General features: G+C 49.1%; 1 protein-coding gene and 1 long non-coding RNA gene across 5 annotated transcripts in view; both read right to left on the bottom strand.

Annotated features, from left to right (window-relative positions):
- The window catches only part of TRIM67 (tripartite motif containing 67), a 779172-nt gene that overhangs the window by 304839 nt on the left and 453445 nt on the right, over positions 1-20888 (bottom strand). The gene's annotated exons all lie outside the window — the stretch shown is intronic.
- LOC141054962 (uncharacterized) lies at positions 1106-7050 on the bottom strand. Its single transcript, XR_012221446.1, has 2 exons — positions 1448-7050; positions 1106-1396 (listed from the first exon to the last, which is right to left on the bottom strand). It is a non-coding gene; the product is annotated as an uncharacterized lncRNA (long non-coding RNA).

Here is a 20888-nt window from a genome sequence, read left to right on the forward strand (position 1 = left end):
CTAGAATAGCAGGTCTGGACTGGACTGGATAAAACCCTGGATTGGGCATTTTAAAGAGATCATTTAAAGTCCTATTTTTTGGTAAGGAATGTGATTGTAAGTCTCTAAGAGTGGAATAGCCTATAAGATCTTTAAAAGAAAAATTTCCATAGGGAAAAATTAACTCAGGAATATTTGTAGATCCAGACAGTGACAAAGTCTCTGAAGAGGTGGACTGGTAGTCAAAATGGCATTTCAAAGTTAAATTTCTGGCAAACTTATTCACATCTAGAAGAGTCTGATAAATATCAAATTTGTTGACTGGACTAAATCCCAAGCCTTTGCTCAAGAGAGTCATATGAGCTTCTGATAGGATATAGCTTGAAAGATTTATTACAGGGCATGTTGATATCTCCTCCTGTTTCTGAAGTGGTAGTTTCTTTTTATGTTTCCTCCCCGCTCTTCTCCGTCGTTTTTTGATCTCCTTACGATAATTCCATCACTACGGATATCCTCAGAATGATTAGTGTTGAAGGAAGCATCTAAGAACTCTTCTGACGTATTCAGATTAGAACTGGAAGACACTGTTGAATCATGAGACCTGGTGAAGCTGACCCTGCGATCTCTATGGTGAAAGCCTGAAAAACCATGCTGATATCGTTTTTTACCTTCTTGAAAAGGACGGCTTTTCTTCCAGGAATAGACCTGGTTCAATTCAAAGTCGCGTTTGTCTCTTGTGAATTTACTGCGTTTTATATCTGCAATATATTCTTCCAGTTTGGAAAGATTTTTTTCCATTCTTGAATTAAATTTATCAAAGTCTTTCACATTATTGTGTTTGTTCAGAGAAGTCTGCATCTTAGTGATCTCTTCTTTAACACAGGTCAGCGCTGGAGATTCCATCCTTTATTTTGCTTCAGTCAACACCCCTGATCAAGGTGACTCCGTGCGCAGGAGGATTATGGATCGCAACCGAGACTGGTGAGCTGACCTCCCTTCATTTTCCCTATCCTTCTATAATTATACTCACATCTCTTTTAGTCCCTCTCCCCAGCTGTCACTACCCACATAGCTAAAATATTTAATCTGTCTCTTTATTCGGGTATCTTTCCCTCTTCTTTCAAACTTGCTGTCATAAATCCTTTACTTAAAAAAATCCCTTGACCAGAACTGAGCTGCTAACTACAGACCTGTTCCTAACCTTCCCTTTCTCTATAAACTCCTGGAACGCTTGGTCCACTCCCGTCTAATGTGCCATTTCTCAGATCAGGCTGTTCTTGACTCTTTACAGTCTACTGAAAGTGCTCTTACTAAAGTCTCCAATGACCTATTGACAACAAACATTCAATGTCCATTACTCCCTGCTGATTTTCCTGGATCTCTCTGCAGCATTCCACACCAGCTACTCCTCACTATGCTCCTCTCTATCGGTCTCAAAGATACTGTTCTTTCCTGGTTCTCCTCCTACCTCCTCACTGTATCTTTTGCCAGCTCTTACTCCTCTAATCTTCCCTTACAATCAGGGTTTCTCAAGGCTCAGTCCTAGACCCCCTCCTTTTCTCTCTAAACAACATCCCTATTGGACAAACCATCAGTAGATTTGGTTTCCAGTATCATCTCTATGCTGATGCTGATGACACCCAATTGGTGTCATCCTGACATCACCCCCACCTTAATACAAAATGCCAGGGATTGTCCACTGTATCTAACATCATGCCCTCCCTCTATCTGAAACTGAACCGCTCCAAAACTGAAGTTCTTGTATTTCCTCCTTCTACTAACCTACCTATACCCGATGTTGCAATTACCATGCAATTACCATGGGTGGTTCAACTATCACTCTCAAGCAGCACGTTTGCTGTCTTGGGAACATATTTGACACAGAATGTTCCTTTATTGCCTATGTCAATAGCTGATTTTACCTGTATCTTAAAAACATCACTATCACTCTTATTTATTCTTGTCTGGACTAATACCACTCTTTTCTGATTTATTTCCCTCTAACCAAACTTTCTCCACTACAATCTGTCCTGAATGTGGCAGCCAGGGTTGAATTTCTGTCCAGCTGCTTTAGGATGCCTCCACTCTGTCAGTCATTGCATTGGTTACCCATTCACCACAGAATACAATACAAACTCATATCTCTCACCCACAAAGCTCTGCACAGTTCTGAACCACCCTATATTTCATCCCTGATTTCTGTCTATCACCTTACCCATGCTCTCCGCTCTGCAACTGATCTAAGACCAACACCCTCCATAATCAGAACCTCGCAGCTCCATCTCTAAGACATCTCTTGTGCTGCACCAGTTTTCTGGAATGCACTACCCCAAACAATCAGACTAATATCTAGCCCCAATGCTTTTAAGTGTGCTTTAAAAACACCTCTTTAGACAGGTCTATCACCTCAACTGACTAACCTAACTCTCCCCTGTTCAATGCTTCGAAATGTTAATCATAATCTGCTCCCTACTTTTCATTTGCCTCCACATCCTCCATTCACTCAATAGTACATGGTAACTATCCATACTTAGATGGATACTGGTGGGTGACAGGATCATGCAGCTTTATATGATAACCCTTACTTATTAAAATTACTGCTGGATCATACATAACGGCACATTCTACCTATTGAATTCCCTTGTGAGCCGGGCTCAAACTCCTTCTGCAACTGTTGAAATATGTTTTTATTATCTGTACACGTCCTTGCCTAATTGTAAAGCGCTGTGGAATATGTTGGCGCTATATGACTCCAGCATGCATTGGGATTCTCAAACGAAGCGTAATCAAAAAGAAGTAACAATAAAAAAAGAAAAGCAGTTAGATGGCGTAGTGAGGGAAGGATTGGGAATTTTTTTATTAAAGTATAATAGAAAATATATTAGATTATGGCATTAAATAGATAGGCATTTAAGATAAAAATTAAATTGCATTTCGGACCACCAATTTAAGGCAACCTAACCACGACCAGAGCAGGAATTTACCTGCAGATATAGGGTCAATCTGTTCCTGCTTGCCATACTGGAAGTTTTTCTACAGGGAGCAAATAGTAGCCATGCTTCTAGCAAGGTAGACAGACATGATTTTAATTCTATAAACCCACAGTCTAAGGCCGGGGTCACACTAGAGACGGACGAGTGAGAGGCGTAAAAACCACACATTGCACACGGACCAATGATTCTCTATCGGGCAGCTCCCATCAGGTGTATATTTATCGGCCGTATTTTATGGGCCGAGACAATCGCAGCATGCTGCGATTGTCAGTGTACTACGGCCGAAATATGCCAATGCAAGTCTATGGGTGCAAAAAAAATACGCATTACACATGGTCCAGACGTGTGACTTGCGAGAAATATGCACCAGGTGTCCTTTAACAAAAGCCGGCAATTCAGTGCCCGATACAGTAAAATCACACTGACATGTTAAATAAAGAAACAAAAGAATAGATAAATATACACATAGAATAAATATACAGTATATAGACAAAAAGAATACAGCAGCACATGTGCATGAATCTAGACGATGGGAAAACACAGAAACACATTAAAACCATACAATTTGGATAATAATCCTCAGAAATATTTTTTTCAAAAATGTTTTTAAAAACTTACAGTAAGATGAAAATGAAGGTTCTTAGTTCACAAATTGGCCAATTCATGTAAGCCCATGAACCACAGCAAGGTGACCTCCCCCTGATGGGTCCCTGCTCTACCGTACATAAGCCACTTCTGGGCCACCAGCCTACAATTTTGGACAAACATGTCACTACCGAGCTAAGCCTACAATTTATGGGCAGGTAGAGCTGATTGCGGCCACCTGCAAGGCCAATGGGAGGGGTGCAAGACCGGACTGGAGGCAGCTAGTATCCAGCAACTAAATAAAGAAAAAAAAAACGACCAGCACCTCCTAATGTAAACATGTGCAAGCTGCAAAAACTGCACAATATAGACAAAAAGAATGCAGCAGCACATGTGCATGAATCTAGGCCATGTGAAAACACCGAAACACATTAAAACCATTCAATTTGGATAGTAATCCTCAAAAATATTTTTTTCAAAATTTTTTTTTAAAACTTACAGTAAGATGAAAATGAAGGTTCTTAGTGCACAAATTGGCCAATTCATGTAAGCCAATCAACCACGGAGTGACGAGCGTCAGCTTACGCTGAGTCGTTTTCCTTTTGAAGGAGTGGACCCTCTGGGCCGTGGCACCCACACACCTAGGGCGAGCTGACCTAGTGAGAATCCACCCCCTATACAGGGAGTGTCAGGGGCAAGACCAAGTGGGTGAGCCACCACAGCAACTGGACCAGACGGCCAGCACAGGGAAACAAGACAAGGCGAGACAAGACGTTAGTTCAAGGAAACTTCATTAAGGAACACTTCTGGGTACAACAGGTGCAAAACGTGAACACACAAAGTACATAAAGCAAGATGCTTGCAAGGGCACGCCGAGGTCCAAGGCATGAGGATCACTTCAGGGTATAACAGGTGCAAAACGTGAACACACAGAGTACATAGAGCAAGGTGCGTGCAAGAGCACGCCGAGGTCCAAAGCATGGTGCGTGCAGATGGAAGACAGAGGCACGAGGACATCGGACTCCGGACAGCAGGCAACGATCAACCGGGACATCAGGTTCTGTAGCTCTGAAGGTGATCGGCAGGTTCCGGACATCCGGTAAGCAAACCAGGGTTCCGTGCAAGGAGACAAGACAAAGTTAGAAACAGGATGTGTGTCAACGAACACGCCCGGGTCAGGTTCACAGGACGGAGGCCTGCGCATGCCAAGGGGCATGCCAGGGACAGGTACAGGGACGGTGGCCTGCGCGTGCGAAGAGACACGCCAGGGAGAGATACAAGACGGAGGCCTGCGCGTGCAGAGGACACGCCAGGGACCAAGATAGGGTATGGTGGCATCGGAATCCGGGGTGCTGGCATCGACCGACAGGGTCCAGGAATCAGACAGCGGAAATCAGCTCCGGACATCAGGCCACAGTCATCTAGGTCCGGACCTCTGGCAGCGGTCGGCAGGTTATGGAATCCAGCAGGCAAGACAGAGTTCAGAGCAGAGCAAAGTAAGCAAAAGACTTTGTGCAAGAGCATCACAAAAAGGCACAATGCGAAAACCAGCGTGCGTGCCAGGGAGCATGGAAACCACGGCTGGGGCACCGGCAGGCGGTACCGACGGTGGCATAAGCAGGCGGGCACGACTTAGAGGTGGCACACCTGCGGCTCACACAGCCGGTAACCACTATAGCACTGGACGGCGGGCACGGCTGAGGCACACAGGTGAGCACGACTAGAGGCGGCACGGCTGAGGCACAACAGGCAGGCACAGGGCAACCAGGCGCGTGCACGAGGGCACGGAGCCACAAGGCAGGGCTAGGCAAAGGTACAGGACAGAGACGAGTGCGAAACAGCACGGCAAAGCCTAGTACAAAAAGTGCAAGGGCGCACGAAACATCAGAGCCAAGGCATAGGGTAAGAGGCAGAGTCCTGCGCATGCAGAGGGCATGCCAGGGGCAAAGTACAAGACGAGGCCTGTGCGTGTGGAGAGACACGCCAGGGACAGGGACATAGTCTAGCAGCGGAGTGTAGGCCGAAGCCCAGAGCCGGGCCAAGGGAGAGCCTTGGGACTAGACAGAGTACAGAGCGGAGGCCTGCACGTGTCGAGAGGCACGCCAGGGACAGAGTACAGAACGGAGGCCTGCATGTGTAGAGAGACATGTCAGGGACAGGGTACAGAGCGGAGGCCTGCACGTGTAGAGAGACACGTCAGGGACAGGGTACAGAGCGGAGGCTTGCACGTGTAGAGAGACACGTCAGGGACAGGGTACAGAACATAGCATAACAAGGAAACATAGCGAGGGCAAACAAAGCACGAAGGACAACACGAGACAAAGCACGAGACAAGAGACGGAATACGAGCACGGAGCGTGTGTAGAGACGCACGACAGAGCAAAGTGCAAGGGCACAGAATAGAGGGAGCGACCAAGCAGCCATGCAGGGAAGCAACACAATACTCAGGCCCTGAGCATAGGAAGGGCGGTCTGATATAGGGCATAGCACCTTCACTTCCGGGTCAGGACCAGGGAAGAACTTCCAGTTCAGATCCTCCAGGATCACAGGGAGCAGTCACATGATCAGGATTCCAGACATGCCGGGATGATTGCAGAACCAGTGCTGAAACCTAGGCCGGTCACATGATCAGAATTCCAGACATGCAGAAATGATAGCAGAAACAGTGCTGAAACTTAGGCAGGTCACATGATCAGAGTTCCAGACATGCAGAGATGAATGCAAAACCAGCCTCTGCTGGAACATAGGAAGGACACATGATCAGGGGTTCTAGACATGATGAGACGATCACAGAAGGCAGAGCAGAAACGCAGGTATCCCGCAGCTCAACAGTCATGAGATGAGTGTGCACACTGCTCTAGGGAACATGCAGGATAGCAGACATGAGATGCGCATGCACACCGTTCCAGAGGTCATGAGGCAAAACAGACATGGCGGACCTGACATACATGGCAAGCATGACACACAGCAAGGTGACCTCCCCCTGATGGGTCCCTGCTCTACCGTACATAAGTCACTTCTGGGCCACCAGCCTACAATTTTGGACAAACATGTCTCTACCGGGCTAAGCCTACAATTTATGGGCAGGTAGAGCTGATTGCGGCCACCTGCAAGGCCAATGGGAGGGGTGCAAGATCAGACTAAATTTTTAATACATGTGTCACGATCCCGCCGCTGACACCGGTATGTCACGGACGGAGGGATGCGACGCACTGCTGACACACGGCTGTCACAGGCACAGTGGGGCTTATCTTAGTTATCCCACCGCTGGCACCCTGTGATAAAAACAGCAAGCTAACCTTGCCCTAATAATTTATCGCAGGGGGGGTATTTTGGATGTCCCACCACTGCTAACAATCTTCCACGAACTGTGGGGATTTATGAATATCCCACTTTTCAGTTCCACTTTGGAACTCACAGCTATCCAGCACCCCCCTTACCCTCAGGTCAGTCAGGGAACTACACCTGGGATAATGGGTCGCCGGCCGGCTACTTCAATGAGGTTTGGCCACCCGGCACGCTGCAGTGAGGGAATTATAAAATGCTCTGGCCGCAGCCACCTAATCAGCCTATAAAATCCCTGTTCATCACAGCCAGCAGTACTCAGGGCCCAGACCACACGTCACCGCCGCCAGCTACGATTCTCTTAACCAATGAGTTAATTAAGAGGGTCCATAGCAAACCCCCAAATTAGTAGCATAATTTTCTTAAAGGCACGTGTTCGTTTTAAGGACATGACGACAGACTAATAAAGTCAGAATTTATTCCCCAAAAGGGGGGCAGTGATTACACAGATAAAAGATGTTACAAAGTTGAGACATTAGGTATGTACAATGCAAATATAAAATAAAGGGATTAACATAGAGATTCAACACTTACAGTTGCTTAGATGGTCTTTAGGCTAACCATATGGTGAGGAGGCGGAGCCACACATCTCCACTCATCTGAGGACCCCTTGGCATGGGTTCTCTTAGCTGAAATGACCAATTTTAGGGAGGGAATGCCTTATAGCTTTGGGTTTGTGACATCACGAAAGGGGAGGTCTGGAGATGTTCCTCTCCCTGCTCTAGGAGTACAATTCTGACTACAAAACTTATAATGACTATATCTCGCAGAGGGTATCATTCTCTTTAGCCTGTTGCAGACAATAATTGCAGACCAAACATGCAGTAATTATGCTCCATCATTTAGGAGAAATCCAGTTCTCGGTTTCTGTGGGTGCTGGAACCATGAAAATTATGGGCCAGAACGTTGGTTTCGTGTCCTAGGCAGATATGTGATTTTTATATATCTGTCGCGTATGGTTTTCGCGATCTAGTCTCTTTAATATTACCCATACTTATATCCAGCCGCTCAGTAGGGAACAAAGGACATTCTTTTCACTTAGCTAATTAACATTCCTTAGCTGGAGAGGAGAGAGCAGGGAATGTTAGCACAGGAAGTGTCTGCTGTCCTGTTACAGATGCAGCCACCAGCTGCAATTTGTGTGAGCTGGGGGAGAAAAGAGAGGTTGCAGCTTTGTAACAGGCAGAAGTCTCATCTGTAGTGTAGAGAATGGGAGATTCTGAAATGTTCCAGAGAAGTCATATCTTACTTATCATTACAACATGATATGATATGGCTTACTGTATGTAAACCATGTGTCATTTCATGTCGGGTTTCGCATTGATTTTACAAAAGCCGGCAATTGATTTAGCGGCTATTCTGCTTTGTAGAACTCTATGAGTCCAGCCTCCCATTCTGCTTCGACCACAGAGGACCCTGCTCAGCAGTCTCGCCGTCCCCGACGCTCTGCTCAGACCAGCTCTGTGGGTCTGGCTGTTGCTGCCACCTCTTGGCCAGCAATAGCAACGCAGGCTGTTCAGCAGCAAGCCACTCCAGAGGCTAAGTCCTTTCGTCGCTCCACTGAGCATGCTCACGGGACGATCTCCCATTGGAGATCGGGAGTCACATGCACAGGTCCTTCTCCAGATCTGATTGGTCCATCACAGGGATCTGGAAGCTTCCGGAAGGTCTCAGCTATAAAAGGTTTGCATGGCCGCTCGGCTATGCGCTAGTATAGACTCTAGTTGCTACATGTGTGAATGATGACGAATGCATGGAACTGCGAATGACTCATTAAGATTCCCCTCCCTATGATATTACGTGTGTGGACAGGGAACTAGAGACAGAGTCAGCGCCAGTCAGTGGCAAGGCCACGATGCGTATCATTCCACTGTACTAATGTCCGATAGTGTGGCCCATTACAAGGCATTATCATACAGCGGCAGTGTCTGTCACCTCCCTGCAGTCTGCAGCAGTTATTGGCGTTCGCGGCTGCGACGACGCACGCACGGTAGGTCTAGAAGAACTCTGACTCTGTGTCTTGGGACAGAGTCCTTTGACCATATACCGGGCGTGCATCCCTCTGAGCTCTGTGAGCTTGAATAGGCTCAGTATTTGTGTCTAATGCTTCGGCGACTCTGTGATGTAACAGCCCGCCCAGCGCACACCGGGTGACGTTCAACCCGCGTGTGTTATACCGCCATATTGTGCATCCGCCATTGTTAGCTGCAGCGTAACACCTCTGCACAGTGGACCCCAGGCGGAACGCACCTACTATTAATTTATAATTTGGTGCGTTACGCCAGCCCTAACATTATACTAGCGCCAGGGTCTGGCTAGTAATGACGGATAAGCAGCAGCTACTGCAGCACATTCGGAAGCTGGAGGGCAGGTTGGTGGCTCTCGAGAGTCCAACCTCAGCTGCGAATGTTACTGCAGCCGCTGTTCAGGCAGTCGCAGAGGCTGTCTCTCGTGTGCCCAAGTCCACTCCTGCACCGACATTATCCTGTCTCCCGTTGCCCAAAAAGTTTTCGGGTGACAGCGCCACCTGTAGGGGTTTCGTGAGTCAGTGTTCTATCCAGCTTGAGTTACTGGCCACGCGATTCCCTACAGAGCCGGCTAAGGTGGGGTTTATCATCTCCCTCCTGTCGGGCAGGGCGTTAGAATGGGTCAGGCCACTGTGGGAGCGTGGTGACCCCGTGGTTCTGAGCGCTGCTCAGTTTGTAATATCTCTAAAGCAGGTCTTTTTGGGGCCACGGGTCACTCATGACACCTCTCTCCAGTTATTAGCTCTAACACAGGGATCCCTCTCGGTCAGCCATTATGCCGTCCGTTTCCGGACACTGGCTTCCGAGCTGGAATGGCCTGATAAAACACTCATCCCTGTGTTTTGGAGAGGTTTGGCGGAGCACGTCAAAGATGCTCTAGCTACCAGGGAGGTTTCCGTCAGCCTGGAGGAGCTGATTTCTATTTCCACCCGCATTGATCTCCGTTTTACAGAGCGCGGGCTGGAGCGTGCTCAATCCAGACAGAGGGTTAGGTTGGCTCCCACCTTCTCTAAACCTCTTGAACCACCCGCTCTGGGAGTTTTATCTCCTGAACCCGTAGAGGGGTCTCGCACCGGTTCCAAGTCGCGCCCGGTGCGGACCTCCACTCGCTGTTACCAGTGTCGACAGTTCAGTCACTCGGCTAACAGGTGTCCTCAGCGGTCGAGAAAACAATCACGTCTAGTGGTAGCTGGAGGGGGCCTACTTGATATGGGAACTTTCTCCTCCAAGCCGGCCTTCCGAGGGACGTTAGAGAGCGGTGCTTCCACCTGGGAGGTAGAGGTCTTCGTGGACTCCAGAGCAGAAGGGAACTTTATGTCCTCGGCTTTCGCCCAGCAGCACGCAATTCCGTTGGTGCCACTTCCTCACCCCGTGACCATCAGAGCGGTCAACGGTTCAACCTTACCATCCCAGATTACCCACCAGATAGCACCCCTTGGGCTCTCAATCCCACCATCTCACCGCGAGACATTGTCCCTGCTCATTATGCCAGAGGGCATCGATCAGGTGCTCCTCAGAGTTCCCTGGCTCCGTTGCCATAGAGTGGTCCTCGGGGAGAATTCTGGGTTGGAGCAAGGACTGTGAAGGAAGGTGCATGGGGGGCAGCGTCCAAGTGGCCTCTACGGAAGTGTCCGCGGATCTCTCCGTGCCTTCCACACACTACCAACAGTACGTGGACGTCTTCTCTAAAAAATCGACAGAGACGCTTCAGCCGCATTTCCCCTACGACTGTCCAATAGAACTTTTGCCAGGCACGGAACCTCCTAGAGGCCACGTGTACCCTCTATCTCTCCCGGAGATGGAGGCCATGTCACAATATATCCGGGAGAACCTGGCAAGAGGTTTTATTAGGAAGTCGGTGTCACCAGCAGGGGCAGGGTTCTTCTTCATACAGAAGAAGAGTGGAGAGCTACATCCCTGCATTGATTACAGAGGTCTCAATGCTATAACCGTGAAAAACAAGTACCCTCTTCCCTTGATCTCTGAGTTGTTTGACAGGTTGCCAGGGGCCCGGATCTTCACTAAGTTAGATCTACGGTGGGCTTACAACCTGATCTGCATACAGGAAGGGGATGAGTGGAAGACAGCCTTAAATACCAGGGATGGCCACTATGAGTATCTGGTCATGCCCTTCGGCCTCTGTAACACACCAGCTGTCTTCCAGGACTTCGTAAATGACGTCTTTAGCGATATGCTCTACACCTCGGTAGTGGTCTATCTGGATGACATCCTCATCTTCTCTCCAGATTTGACCTCTCATCAGAGAGACGTCTGCAAAGTCTTCGACCATTTGCGGGCAAATTCTCTCTACGCCGAGCTGGAGAAGTGTCAATTTGAGCAGTAGTCCTTGCCGCTCTTGGGCTATATCATCTTGGCCCAGGGGTTGGCTATGGATCCTGCAAAATTGCAGGCGGTAATGGACTGGCAGAAGCCCCACTCTCTTAAAGCGGTGCAGCGCTTTTTGGGCTTCGTTAATTACTACCGTTAGTTCATTCCCCACTTCTCCACACTGGTAGCTCCATTGGTCGCCCTCACAAAAAAAGGAGTCAATCCCAAGGTTTGGTCAGAACAGGTCTCCGCGGCCTTCTCGTCTCTTAAGACCCATTTTGCTGGTGCTCCTATTCTCCACCATCCCGATGTGGATAAACCCTTTATCCTAGAGGTTGATGCCTCATCCGTCGGTGCAGGAGCAGTCCTTTTCCAGAAGGATGCTCAAGCTCGAAAGCATCCCTGCTTCTTCTTCTCAAAGACCTTTTCACTGGCGGAGAGAAACTACTCCATCGGGGACAGGGAGTTGCTGGCAATGAAGTTGGCCTTTTCCGAGTGGAGATATCTCCTGGAGGGAGCCCGGTTCCCCTTTCAGGTATACACGACCATAAAAATCTGGTCTATTTACAAATGGCCCAGTGCTTGAACTCTCGTCAAGCTAGGTGGTCGCTTTTCTTCTCCTGCTTCCGCTTCACCTTCTCCCGCTTCTGCTTTTCAGTGGGAACAATTAACCAAGGCTCAGCCTCCTCCTCCTCCGCTGAGACCACCGAGCGAGAGAGAGCATCAGCCCAGACGTTCTTCTCACCGGACAGATAGTGATCTGTCCGGTGAGAAGAATGTCCGGGCTGATGCTCTCTCTCGCTCGGTGGTCTCAGCAGAGGAGGAGGAGGCTGAGCCTCGGTTAATCATTCCCACTGGGAGCCTGAGGACCGTAGCTCCGGTCGCTCTCGAGTCAGTGCCGCCGGGCAAGTCCTTTGTCCTTCCCCGCCTGCGGCCAGAGGTTCTCACGAAGGCACATGCGTCCAGGGTGGGTGGTCACTTTGGTAATAAGAGGACCACGGAACTCCTGGCAAGAACTTACTGGTGGCCGCACATGGCTCGGGACACAAGAGAATACATTCAGGCCTGCGTCTCTTGTGCTCAGAAGTGGTCCTCTAGGCATAGACCGGCTGGGTTACTGTACCCCTTGCCGGTGGCAGACAGACCCTGAGAGATGGTTGGCATGGATTTTGTGGTTGGCCTGCCCAAATCCGGTGGCAGTATGGTCATCTGGGTGGTCACTGATCATTTTTCGAAAATGGTGCATCTGGTGCCACTCGCACGGCTGCCTTCTGCCCGTGGTCACTCCACGCTGTTCATAAAGCACGTATTTCGTTTGCACGGTATGCCAGACAAGATAGTTAGTGATTGAGGTCCCCAATTTGCGTCTCAGTTTTGGAGGGAGCTCTGCAGTCTACTCAGTATCGAGCTAAATTTGTCCTCCGCCTATCATCCCGAGACGAAAGGGTTGGTTGAGAGAGCTAACCAAACTCTGGTCACATACCTGCGACATTTTGTCTCGGCCAGGCAGGATGACTAGGCATCCTTACTACCGTGGGCCGAATTTGCCCTGAATAATGCAGTGGCTGATTCCACTGGTCAGACTCTGTTCCTTCTTAATTATGGCCAGCATCCACGCGTCCCCGTCCTGATGCCAGTGTCTTCCATTGATTCCAGGGTGGCAGATTGGGCAGTGGAGGCTTGCAACATTTGGGATCGCACCCAGGATGCCATTCGAGCTTCTAAGGAGAGAATGAGGGCGTCCGCCGACACGCATTGGCGTCCCACTCCAACTTTTGCTCCTGGCGACTTGGTCTGGCTCTCTGCCCGAAATATCAGGCTGCGGGCCGAGTCCACCAAGTTCGCGCCATGATACATTGGTCCCTTCAAAGTCCTCGAGCGGAGCAGCTCGATGGTCTATCGTCTGGCTCTTCCACCACACTTGGCCATCTCTGACGCCTTCCACGTGTCCCTTCTCAAACCTGTTCACATGTCCCGGTTTTCCGAGTTATCTGCCAGGACATCAGACTTGTCTTCGGATGAGTTTGAGGTTAACGCCATTGTGGGACGCAGGGTGGTGCGTGGCAAAAAGTTTTATTTGGTGGACTGAAAGGGTCATGGTCCAGAGGCTCGGACTTGGGAACCAGTGGAGAACATCCACGCTCCGCTTATTATCGCGGCATTTGAGCGTAGCGAGGCTCAGAGGGGAGGGGGCCCTAGGAGGGGAGTAATGTTAGGCGTCGGATTCCTGCCGCGGCACGATGGGAGTCCAGAGCCTTGCATTCGGCGGTTTCCCATTCTGTTATGAACACAGAGGACCCTGCTCAGCAGTCTTGTCGTCCCCGATGCTCTGCACAGACCAGCTTTGTGGGTCTGGCTGTTGCTGCCACCTCTGGGCCAGCAATAGCAATGCAGGATGTTCAGCAGCAAGCCACTCCAGAGACTAAGTCCTTCTGTCACTCCACTGAACATGCTCACGGGACGATCTCCCATTGGAAATTGGCGTTCGCGGCTGCGACGACGCACGCACGGTAGGTCTAGAAGGACGCTGACTCTGTGTCTTGGGACAGAGTCCTTTGACCGTATACCGGGCGTGCATCCCGCTGAGCTCTGTGAGCCTGAACAGACTCAGTATTTGTGTTTAGTGCTTTGGCGACTCTGTGATGTAACAGCCCGCCCAGCGCACACCATGTGACGTTCAACCCGCGTGTGTTATACCGCCATATTGTGCATCCGCCATTGCTTAGCAGCAGCGTAACACCTCTGCACAGTGGACCCCGGGCGGCGAACGCACCTACTATTATTTTATAATTTGATGCGTTTCGCCAGCCCTAACAAATATATATATGTGTCTCAATTACATATATACATATACACTCACTGGCCACTTTATTAGGTACACCATGCTAGTAAGGGGTTGGACCCCCTTTTGCCTTCAGAACTGCCTCAATTCTTCGTGGCAGAGATTCAACAAGGTGCTGGAAGCATTCCTCAGAGATTTTGGACCATATTGACATGATGGCATCACACAGTTGGCGCAGATTTGTCGGCTGCACATCCCTGATGCGAATCTCCCGTTCCACCACATCCCAAAGATGCTCTATTGGATTGAGATCTGGTGACTGAGGAGGCCATTTGAGTACAGTAAACTCATTGTCATGTTCAAGAAACCAATCTGAGATGATTCGAGCTTTATGACATGGCGCATTATCCTGCTGAAAGTAGCCATCAGATGTTGGGTACATTGTGGTCATAAAGGGATGGACATGGTCAGCAACAATACTCAGGTAGGCTGTGGCGTTGCAACGATGCTCAATTGGTACCAAGGGGCCCAAAGAGTGCCCAGAAAAAATTCCCCACACCATGACACCACCACCACCAGCCTGAACCGTTGATACAAGGCAGGATGGATCCATGCTTTCATGTTGTTTACGCCAAATTCTGACCCTACCATCCGAATGTCGCAGCAGAAATCGAGACTCATCAGACCAGGCAACGTTTTTCCAATCTTCTACTGTCCAATTTCGATGAGCTTGTGCAAATTGTAGCCTCAGTTTCCTGTTCTTAGCTGAGAGGAGTGGTACCCAGTGTGGTCTTCTGCTGCTGTAGCCCATCTGCCTCAAAGTTCGACGCACTGTGCGTTCAGAGATGCTCTTCTGCCTACCTTGGTTGTAACGGGTGGCAATTTGAGTCACTGTTGCCTTTCTATCAGCTCGAACCAGTCTGCCCATTCTCCTCTGACCTCTGGCATCAACATGGCATTTCCGGCCACAGAACTGCCGCTCACTGGATTTTTTTTCTTTTTCGGACCATTCTCTGTAAACCCTAGAGATGGTTGTGCGTGAAAATCCCAGTAGATCAGCAGTTTCTGAAATTCTCAGACCAGCCCTTCTGGCACCAACAATCATGCCACGTTCAAAGGCACTCAAATCACCTTTCTTCCCCATACTGATGCTCGGTTTGAACTGCAGGAGATTGTCTTGACCATGTCTACATGCCTAAATGCACTGAGTTGCCGCCATGTGATTGGCTGATTAGAAATTAAGTCTTAACACACAGTTGGACAGGTGTACCTAATAAAGTGGCCAGTGAGTGTATATATATATATGTATTCTATGTGTCTATACTGTATATTTTCTTTCGTTTGGGTTTTAACCTGTCATAGGGATCCATTATATGTTCATTTTGCAAGCCTGCGAGAAAATCTTGGCATATGGATGCCATACAGATTACATACGGATGCTAACATGCGCAAAATACGCGGCCACACCTTGACAACGGATTACATATGGATCACTGTTCAGGGAACATTTCTCTGTATTATACCCGTAAAATACGGACCGTATTTCTCGTCGGTTAGTGTGACTGCACAGTATCTTCATATATAAATATACCATATATACTTGTGTATAAGCCGAGATTTTCAGCACATTTTTTGAAATACCCCCTTCGGCTTATACATGAGTCATACGCCAGAAGCAAGTGGGGGAGGGGGAGCGGGGGAGCAGCTGCAGCCCCTGGCTAAACAGAAAAGATCACCCTCCTCTGCGCCGTCGATGGTCTCCATCCCTGCATCTCAGTCTCGGGGCTGGTAGCTTTTTCCTGTGTTGAGTGGTCACATAATATCGCTCATTAAAGTAATGAATATGCACGCGTCTTCACTCCCATAGGTATGGAGCGCATATTCATTACCTTAATGAGCGGTATCACGTGACCGCTGAACACAGGAAGAAGCTGCTAGCCCCGGGACTGAGATGCAGGGATGGAGACCAGCAACGGCGCGGAAGAGGGTGAGTAGGACAGGGGGAGCTGAGCCATGCATTGGGATGGGGGAGCCGAGCCATGTGGATTGGGCCACACTGGACAAGATTGCAGCCACATACACAGGACAGGATGGGAGCCACATACACAGGACAGGATGGGAGCCACATACACAGGACAGGATGGGAGTCACATACAAAGGACATGATGGGAGCCACTTACACAGGACAGGATGGAAGCCACATACACAGGACAGGATGGAAGCCACATACACAGGACAGGATGGGAGCCACATACACAGGACAGGATGGGAGCCACATAGCAGGACAGGAGAGGGGGGAGCCACATAGCAGGACAGGGATGAGGGAACAATGCATACCCAGCTTATACTCAAGTCAGTAAGCTTACCCAGTTTCCGTGGCAAAAATAGGTACCTCAGCTTAGGTACCTCGGGTCGGCTTATACTCAAGTATATATGGTAAATGTCCCAAAATTACATCCTCAGGATTTTTTAATTAGTGGTCCAAAGTAATACATGATGCAATTTCAAAAAAGAAACAGAATAAACAGCATGTACAGCAATAAAGGCATCCCTAATTATTACTTGATGGCATACCTTTGGCATTGATGACAGACTCCAAACGTTTCTTGTAGCTATCTATAAGCCTCTTGCACTTCTCAACTGGTATTTTCTCCCACTCTTCTATCGCAGTTTGTTCAAGCTCTTGAATGTTTGCAGGGTACTTTTTACCAATGGCAGATGTCAGCTCTCCCCAAAAGATTTTCAAAGGAATTGAGGTCAGGACTCATTAATGGCCATTTAAAAACAGTCTATTTTTCCTTTTTCAATCATTCTTTTGTACGTATGGATGCGTGCTTTGGATCATTGTCTTGCTGGAGGACGCATGAGCTTCAACTCAAAGAAAGCTTTCTTACACTGGGTATGACATTTTGCTCTAAAATATCTTGATAACTCTCTGATTTCGTGATTCCTGTGATATGGTCAAGGCCTCCAATAGCATACACAGCAAAACAACCCCACAGCATTATGGATCCTCCACTATGCTTAACTGTTGGTAAGGTGTTCTTTTCCTTATAAGCTTCATTGTGCCGTCCGTTAAACTGTTGCTTTGCATTGCCAAAAAAACCTCTATTTTTGTTTAATCTGTCCCCAGAACATTTTCCCAGAAGGATTGTGGTTTGTCAAGGTACTCTTTGGCAAAGATCAGTTGTTCCTTTTAATGTCTTTTCTTCAGAAATGATATCTTTCTTGGTCTTCGCCCATAAAGCTCTGCTTTATGACAATACAGGGGGAACACCACTTAGCTTTGCTCTGCTGCGTACACTCCTAGCAACAGAGCCCACCACCTGCGTGCATCTTCTCCTCCAACCGGATCCATCACCATAACCGGATCCATCACCCTAGTGCAGCCTTGGAGCAGAGTCCACCACCAGTTGCAGCTGCCCAGTAAACAGAGTCCCAAAGATGAGTCCAGCTTCTGCCAAAAAGTCCAGCATGCTCGAGTCCAACTTTTCTGCCAAGAAGTCAAGCATGCTTGAGTCCAGCTTTCAGCAACCAAGTCCAGCATGCTGAGTGCAACTCTCAACATAGTCGCCACTCCACCAAGCCATGCAAGCACTTCCTGCTGACACCATAAACTGCGACTCCACCACGCCATGCCAGCCCTTCTTGCAGACACCAATGTTGAACTCCACCAATCCATGCCAGCACTCCTTGCAGACTCCATAGCTGACTTAACCCCTCTGGCTGGGTTGCCCAGGACTCTCATTCAGCTCCTTCATCACCCAGGCTTGCTTCCCAAATGACGAACTATCAGTATCACCAACAGTGATCAAACACACCTGACTGAACAATTCTAATGGCCACCGGGGGCAATCAACCCGCTTTGGCACCAAGCCAAAGGAAAAAAAAGTTCACTTTGTCCATTTACTTGTCAGATCCACCTTGGATCATGACAGTACCCCCTCCTTAATGAGGGGCCTCTGGACCCTCAAGACCACTCCTCATAAGGGAAATACCTACAGCGGGACGCCCAGATCCTGGGTTCACCCCACCACCACCTGAAACTTCAGGTTTATGACAAACGCACCGCTGGTATTGGCAATACATGTTCTGGAGGCATCACTCATCTCCACAGCGCCGACCTGGGGAACGAGTTTATGTATGTGTATGTTTGCTATGAGCTGATCAGACTCCACAACACACTTCCACAAGATGTTTTTTGGTGGCCACCCATACATGCTCGTTCACACACAGGTCCGGACCTGAACGTTTATTGCCACACATTCGTTTGTCATATTTTGGTGAACTCATTCTGGACTCGACAACAGAGGCGTCCCCCTGTGTCACTACACTCACACCTCCGCTATTCACCAAGGGACACCACCCTCCAACCCTTTCACCATGAGGTCTGTGCCTCCCAGGGTTGGTTAATGGCAAGGGGTGAGATTTGTCCCTACTCCCCCGCAGCACACCTGCCACTCACACCTGGAGGAGAAGGGGACAGGAATATGGAGGAATTATACACTCGCTGGTTGCCTTCCTCCAAACGACCAGGAGGGGGTGGCCTCTTCGGTGGTATAGAAGATTTGGCATGAGCCCCCGCGGACTATACACCAGTCTGTTATGAATGAGTCACCGTAGGAGGCAAAAACAGAAATGCTAGCTAAGTCCAGAAAACCAGAGAAGTTGGCAGCTATCGGATTGCAGACCCCTGAACCTATCAACAACAACTAGCAGTAGCCGTGGGGGGTTCCTACGATGCCCTAGACCCCTCGATCACAGCCGGAGAACTGCCTAGCCTAAAGACAGAAAGGGAAATCTAAACTGCCCCAGAGCAGACCCCAAAGCAAAAGGCAGCCCCCAACATATAATGACGGTGAAGCAAGAAGAAAAAACACTAACACAGATAGAAAGATAGACTGAGCTAAATTATGGGGCCCAAGCTAACTAGATAGGACAGGATAGGAATGCTGCTGTCTGCAATCCGCGAAAAACTCTATAAAAATAAGAGCCAACAGACTGACAGGGAAAAAGGCGCTGAAGATGCTAGGCTTCAAAAAGACTATGTCAGTACTCAGGTATTTTCTGAAGACAGAGCAAACCGACAAAAAAGGAATTCAGCTCACCCCAGCGGGGAATGGCAGAATCCAGAAAAGCAAGGCAAAGTAAAACCAAAACACAAATGCAAAAAGGCAAAGCAGAAAACTTAGCTTTTGAGGAGCAGGAATCAGACTGGTCTCCTAGAATTCCACAGAGAAATCACCAGCGAGGCAGAAGGGCGTCAGCTGCCTTATATCCAGTCAGAGATCCCCGTCGCCCAGTCATCCTCTCCCAGCTCAGGTGCTTGGTAATCAGCCTCACTACCTTCCTTCACCAGAAGAGGGAGTTCATCAGACCTCAATGGTGAAGGGGAAAATGAACTCATAACACCAGTCTGCTCACTACAGGGACGTAACCCTTCACCTCGGGGAACCCCAGACAGCACCATGGGGATCAACAACTCCACCCACCTGTCTGGGTATGTCCGCCTGTATGAACAAGTCCCGCTCCCCAGCAGCGACTCTAGGGGGCACTTTGCCAGAGCCGCAGGAATATGGTGGAAAAATACACTCGCTGGTCGCCTTCCTCCAAGCGACTAGGAGGGGGTGGCTACTTCGATGGTATAGAAGATTTGGCGTGAACCCCGTGGACTATCACACCAGTCTGCTCACTACAGGGACGTACCCCTTCACCTCGGGGAACCCCAGACAGCACCATGGGGATCACCAACTCCACCCACCTGTCTGGGTGCATCCGCCTGTATGAACAAGTCCCGCTCCCCAGCAGCGACTCTAGGGGCTTTTTTTTGCCAGACCTCAGCCACCATTTGATTTTCTGGTGAAGCCAAAGGGAAGGCCCCAGACCCTGATAACTACTGCTGCAGCGGCTCTAACACACCATGCCGCTCCTCACTCACCTCAGTGAGGCCCGGCAGCAATTATTCACAGGTCTCCACATGGCCAAGGCTCACCAGAAAAAAGTAGGGTTGGTGATGTCACGGTCACGTGTGTCTGGACGCAGCGAGTACCACAAGGCGAACCCATGACACGCGTGACCCTGGATACACCGCCTCCAGTAGGGCGAATTTAAATAAAAAAGTGTGCAGCTGGATACACCGCCTCCAACTGGCGAATTTAGGTAATACACGTTATATAGACAGTAGTCTGGAAACCCCGCCTCCAGTAAGGCGAATTTAAATAATAAAGGGGAAACCTGGGTAACAATAACAATGGTGGGCCCTGAGATAGGGAATAGGGACGTGGAGACCTCCTGTACTCCCCTGAGCCAGTGTCCTTGCACTCCTAACGTTCCCTATGCCGGTACCGCACCAGGCGACGCACGCGTACCTCAAACCCTCACTCGCCCTGCACCTAAACCCTCACTAGGGAATTGGTTGGTGCGGAAACTAATCCCACCACTGCACTAAACACACATAAGAGAAAATGACAATAAAGGGAAACACCACTTAGCTTTGCTCTGTTGCGTACGCTCCTAGCAACAGAGGCCACTGTTGTGAGCTCATTTTCGGGTTTACCTCTGGCTTCTGGTGAGGGTTATGGAGCTGGCTGTGCTGACAGAGGAGTAGTGAGTTCTCTATCTGGACTCCCTCTGTTGGTGAAGGGAGGTAATGAAGCTGATCTAAATGGCAGAGACCGGCCACCTGAGGAAGAGGACTGCGATTGGACATCAGGAGTTTCTGATTGGATTTAAGGCAGCCGACTCCCTAGTTTCTTGCTGGTGATTTCTCCTGACTGTGGCTTCTGGTTTCCAGTTTGGTTCCTGCCTTCTTAAAGCTAAGTTTTCTCTGCTATTGTTCATATGAGTTTT

The sequence above is a fragment of the Dendrobates tinctorius genome, unplaced genomic scaffold, assembly GCF_039654945.1.
Source record: "Dendrobates tinctorius isolate UK_male_01 unplaced genomic scaffold, ASM3965494v1 ptg000181l, whole genome shotgun sequence".
NCBI lineage: Eukaryota > Metazoa > Chordata > Amphibia > Anura > Dendrobatidae > Dendrobates > Dendrobates tinctorius.